This window comes from Eptatretus burgeri, chromosome 15 (assembly GCF_056783735.1).
Source record: "Eptatretus burgeri isolate ZD-2024b chromosome 15, Ebu_testis_v1, whole genome shotgun sequence".
NCBI classification, from domain to species: domain Eukaryota; kingdom Metazoa; phylum Chordata; class Myxini; order Myxiniformes; family Myxinidae; genus Eptatretus; species Eptatretus burgeri.
In genome coordinates, this window is record NC_140975.1 from 33,816,994 (window position 1) to 33,823,195 (window position 6,202).

The window sequence follows — 6,202 nt, forward strand, 5'->3', positions numbered from 1 at the left end:
ATCGACTTAAATCCAAATGTTCACGTTGATTTTAAAGATTACTGGAAGGGACAATAAAGTGACCGTCTCTATTGTATCAAAACAATGAAAATACAAAATAACCCTTTTCAACACAGTGCAGGAAGTGGCTGCCATAAATGGGAGACGGACAAACGCACAGACAGACATCATGGTGTGCAATACAGTATATTGTTGTGGTTGACGAAATTCGCAAACCACCATTCAGGTCCCGTAGGTGAGATATCTCTGTAAGTATATGTGTCGTTAGCCCAAACCCGTTGTTTAGAGGGAATAAATGTCATTCATTCGGGCTGCGACCCTTTTAGATAGCCGTTTTTCTTTTACTATCTTTATTTTGGACCAACCGCCATTACTACCACCACAACCACCACCAACCGCATCTCGACAACCACAGCCACCTTCTCCAGAACCGCCTTCACAACATCCACCTTCTCCACAACCGCTTTCACACACCAACCACCACCCGCAACGCCGCTTCACAACAACAGCAACGCCAACAGCCACGACCATACCGTCACAACTCGCCCTCGCAACCATCGCATCACCGCCATTCCCGCGCCGCTTGTGGGCACCGATACTGGACTCGTACAGGGCGCGCACCGAGCAGCGGGTGCAAAAACACCAGCCTTTCCGAGAAATCGGATCAAGAATGATTCACGCCCACTTCTGTTCCGTCCTATCAGCGAGCGTGGGGCGATTTGGCCCCGCCTCCAGGCGCGTCGGAGTATAATCGCTATATGCAGATTCGCGGATCAAAAAGCATTCACGCCCACTTTTCCTCTGTCCAATGAGCGAGCGTGGCTCCGCCCCCGAGCCGTTCCTGATCCAAAAATCTGCATATGATTTCTCCTGTCGGACTATAAAGCACCGAGCGCGGAGCGAATTGAGGCAGTTGGGAAGAGTTGAAGAGTTGAGAAGAGAAAAGAGTTGGAGAGTTGTGGCGGCGGCGAAATCAGTCGAGAGAGTGTCTGTCGGGGTCCGGAGAGGCTGGAGAAGCCAAGAAGCTTTGTGGAGGTCTGCGCTCGTGTCAGAGTCGGGGAGCTGCGGAGAGGGGAGGCCGGGAACGCGGTCGAGGTCGCAGTGGAGTCGCTCGTCGCGGGACCCAAGCCAGCCAGATATCCTCCACCCCCCCGAGTATCAACAACCCCCCCTGTTTCCCCCCGCGCTGAGATAGTGTGAGAAGGGGGCCCCGTTCCCACCCCATTCCAGGCAGTGCCAGCGAGGCCCGCGAAGTCGGAGCGCCGCCGCCATTTTGCGGCTTATCACCAGACGAGTAGGCTCGACGCGGTCTCGGCCCCAGGCCCATCTGCCCCCTTATCGTTGAGGGTGGCTCCTTTTTCTTTTGCTTTGGAGTATATGTGTTGTCGGCGCCATCTGTGAAGTAAAACTGTATAAGTGTTGCCGTGTGCTCGCGTAGTCGGTAGTAGATCTGCATTGTGTTTCTTTTGTTACAATTGCTTTTGGTGCAGAATTGTCGTGTTACTTTTACATTTGCTTTTGGTGCATAATTGTGGTAATTGTATATGTGTGCTTTCCGTTTTCCGCGGAATAAATGTGCTTTATGTTGAACTGTTTCTCCCGTTTCGCTTCGTCTTTTCTCTAATTGAATCTCCATCTTACTTCACGTAAAGGGTTGGTAGGGGCTAAATACGCCTGATAATTAATCGGAACCGTTGGGGTTGACGATAACACCGCTCGGTTATCCCGATAGTACGGAACGGGTCGCTTAAAGTGGCCCGTGTCCGAAGTCGACCTGCGGCGAGGTGCGATCGCCCGGTCTACCCTCCGTGTGGGTACTTAGGTAGGTCGAATTTGGCGAACAACCCTATCCCATGCGGGGGGCCGATTGGCACGATCGTGGTGAGGCCGAAAGGCCCACCCGTGACTAGTTCCCTGCGTTAGTCCGAGAGGGTCACGACGGGATTGTCCGTCCGGTGGGCGACGTGCCGCGATTCGAGTTACGTGGCCGCTCGCACGCCGGCGGGCGCGAATCCGCAACAATATATATATATATATATATATATATATATATATATATATATATATATATATATATATATATATATATATATAATATTAATAATATTATGATTATTGTTATTATTGTTATTATTATTAATATAACATTTCAATAGTCTTGGATAAGTCATTACCCCCCCCCCCCCTTTTATCTTCTAACTTGCAAAAGTGATCGAAAGTATAATAAATTTCTGATCACATGAATTGTACCAAGGATGAATGAGTAAAGATGATGAATAAGCAATAATGTTTACCATTTGTGTTCTCTTTTGAAACAAATCCCTATTACGTTCAAACAAACGCTCGTTGGAGGTATATTAGTACAAAATCCAACGTGTGGATAATTTATATTGTTGACCCAGTCCACCTGACTCGCATCATGCCCAGCTTTTTGTTTTGGGTTTTTGGTGCAGAGAAGAGGGAGGGTGGGGGACAAAGACAGAAAGAATAGCATTTCATCCCCTCCCCTTCTCTCCCTAGTGTCACGCATCACCATGGTAGTACGAGCTGTGACACAGCGAGAGTTGGACCGTCCCCACCTTGCATAATCTCTGCGACTGCTGATCTGAGTTGACGTCGAAGGTGCTGGGGAGCAACACCTTAGTGGAATCGGGAGAGATATTCGGTGCTTTAGCCCCGACACCTGAAGTGGTAGTCACAGGTGAACGACATTTTCCTGTTTCTCTCTTATGCTTAACATTGTTCAACCTGATGAAAGCATATTATGGTATAGATGATGCAGGTCAGCTTCTCCACTTCCTGGTGTGCGTTGCCTTGACTGCAGTTAAAGCTTCACATGAGTTGCAATCCTAATTAACTTTCACTTTTTTGGGCGGTTTTCTATCCTTCTGGGAAGGCAATGGTAAACCACTCAGTATAACCTTTGTAAAGAAGCTGCTTCAGCAGCACTGACGCTCTGTAACAGACTTCAGATCAGATGTATGGTACATCAGGTTAGATCCTTGTCTTGAAATTTTGGAGAATGTTCCTCGATTATCCCAGTTTAGAGGGGCCATACACATATTTGGACAATGAAGTTGTTATTTCATTGAGTTCAGCTGAGAGCTTCAGTTGGACCTTATTTTGCAATGAATATTAAGTTATGAATGAAAACCTTTGACAATTCTTCATGGATTGACACTACTGGCCCAGCAATCAATCGCTTCCAAAAAATAATGATAGAAATATGTATTGTTCCATTAGTTCTTGCATTGCAATTCAATTGAGAAACTAAAATGGGTTTGTCTGAAATTTGCGGGAATCACACAAGCCCATGCACCGGTCTCTTTAAAGAGGGTCAAACACGGTCCAACTTTCACATGATTTGCGTCATTAGAGATACAGATCAGCAGTGGAGGCCATCCTACATCTCATAGAGACACAGACCATAGGTTGTGTGAAAAAATTGGATATGTTCGATTTCACCATTTGCTTTGCCCTTGATAGGTGGGGGGGGGGGAGGGGAGGTGGGATATGTTGCCACCCCCCAAACTTTTTGGAGGAAGGAAGACAACATATTGATTGCCCCACCCCCACACTTTTTTGGTCGAAATTTTTTTTGGTGTAAACTCACAAAAGATTACAAAGCAGTTTTCCTTGCAATGGATTTATATTCAAGAAAATGTTTGAATGAGCGATTAATTACTATGCGAGTGGAATATTAATATATTTTTGTTTTGTTTTGGAACATTGTTTTCCTGAATCCTGTACAACTCGAACATAATTATTAATTATATGAGGCCGCAACCCACATCACATGGCGTACCGCTCCATAGCACGCGTGGACCGGTACTTGAGAGCAATAGGAGCGAGATGACAACACTTGAAGGGTTGCACAGTATCATCATCATCATCATCATCATCATCATCATCATCATCATCATCATCGTCGTCGTCGTCGTCGTCGTTATCATCATCATCATCATCATCATCATCATCATCATCATCATCATCATCATCCTAAAATGCACAAAATTTGGTGTCTGTCTTTAGTGATGTATTTGGTCATTATAGTTATCCAATGTCAACCAAACTTGCCAGGTGAACTTTTAGGGTCCATTTGTTGCTATTCCTTTATTTTTTTTTGGACTGCACGGTAAACAAAATAAAGTTGACCCCTCTCCCCCCCGCCCCCCCCCCAAATTTTACCTAATATAATTCTCGCAGAAAATCTTGCACAAGCGGCCATAAAGTGTTCAGAATCCTAAATTTTCAGCAGCCCATCTCAGAGCCCCGGAGCCCATGCCGTATTGGCTTCGTGCAACGAGCTTCATGCCATCCCCCCACCTACCCTTCCAATAGGGATCGACACACTTGAGCTGAAGGTGCAGCAAATCATTCAGTCGGCCAATAAATTCATGAGGGCCAATTATAGTGTGTGTATTCCCATATATTGTTTATACAGTGGCAGGAATCGAACCAGGGTCTGAATCCTATGGTCGAACAGGTGTATATTTAGTGTGGACAAAAGTCGTCCGAGACTTTTGGATTCCCAGTCAATTCTTTATTAAACCGAAACGGTCAAAACTCTCAAAAACACCTTCCAGGAAACCCCGTTACACCAAAGTTCAAGCGTATTCACATACAGTGCATGTATTACGAAACCAAAGGAAAAATGATACCGCCACAGTACTCCCCCTCCTAGTGTGTTAATCGAATGGAAGATACAAACCGAAATACAATATGGTGTAGAAGAGATGTAGACTGTCCATGCAAAAATAAATAATACAAGTCTGAAGACGACGATGGTTCACGAGCAGTATTTGACGATGTAGATTGTTTCAGAAGTCAAGGATGAGACAATGTGATAATTTTTGACCAAGTTATAAAAATGATCAACATAATGTGGTACGAGTGACAGGTTATTAGCTGCAAAATGTCGCAAACCCGGTTTCATTCAACAACTTTCAAAATTTGAACTTTGCATAACCTTTAAAGGTCCCAAAACAATGTTGTGGACATTAAAACAAGGAAACAGGATACGTGCTATAGCTTAATGGAGTTAGTTCGTCGAAGAAGGTCGAAAATCCGGTTCGATTCCCACAACTTTGAAAATTTGACCTTTGTGGCCTTTAAAGGTCAAAGGTTAAGGATTATGACCTTTGGTGCAAAACTTCCTCTGGAACATTCCAGGAACAATATAACGTCATATAGGCTATATGGCATTTCGCACTCCTCGGATTATCCATACTTTGATGAAATCAGCGTAAAAACAAACTTGAAGGGGGCGCCACGGGCAAGGTGTTCGAGATCGAGCAAAATGGTTTCAAGACTTTAGATGGGGAATGACCTCAAGATTATGCATAAAAAATATTGTCATCCTAGCTCTCAAAGTTTGGGTGGTTAGTATGATTTTTTTGTCAAAATTCGCAATTTTCTAAGTTTTTGACCTTGTGACCTTGACCTTGGGACGAAAATGAAAAATCGGACAACAAGTTTTAGATAATTCATTTTGTTATTCAAATACCGAAGAACCCATTCCATTCAGTCAATTCCCTCGGAGAAAATAGATTTTTAATCCGACTACCCCCTAAAAATGGTTATTTTTGGGGCGTGGCTCCGCCCACAATGGGCGTAGCCACGCTCTCATCCAGGAAAATACAACTAGACATTGATATCGAACACAACCAAGTTTCATCAAGATCGGATCAAAGTCCACGGAGTTATGCTCTGGACAGACAGACAGACAGACAGACAGACAAGCCGGTAGGCGGACATGGGTAGTCGACTACCCAATAGAACCTGACGCGATGGGCCCGTTTGATGGGGAATGACCTGAGGATTAAGCACAATAAAATTCATGATTCTAGCTTCAAGGGTTAATGCTGCAGATTGTTTTTTCATTAAAATACCCCCACATTTAGAGGTTTTTCGGCCGTTGCTTGGCAACGGAGGGGTCCATAGCAACGGTTCTTTCTCACACATAACTAGGACATACCATGAACCTACCATACCAGTTTCATGTATATCTGACTCATAGTCTCTGAGATATAACGAACTTCGTTTTTTTTATTGTTTTCGACCAGGGTTCATTCAAAGTCTATCTTCTCCAACAGTTTTCACAGGATCCGGCTGGAAAATTTTTGACAATATGGCTAAATGTACTGCCCACAGTCGCTCGTGGCCCGATTTTTGATTTTCGAAAAAATAAATTTATGATTTT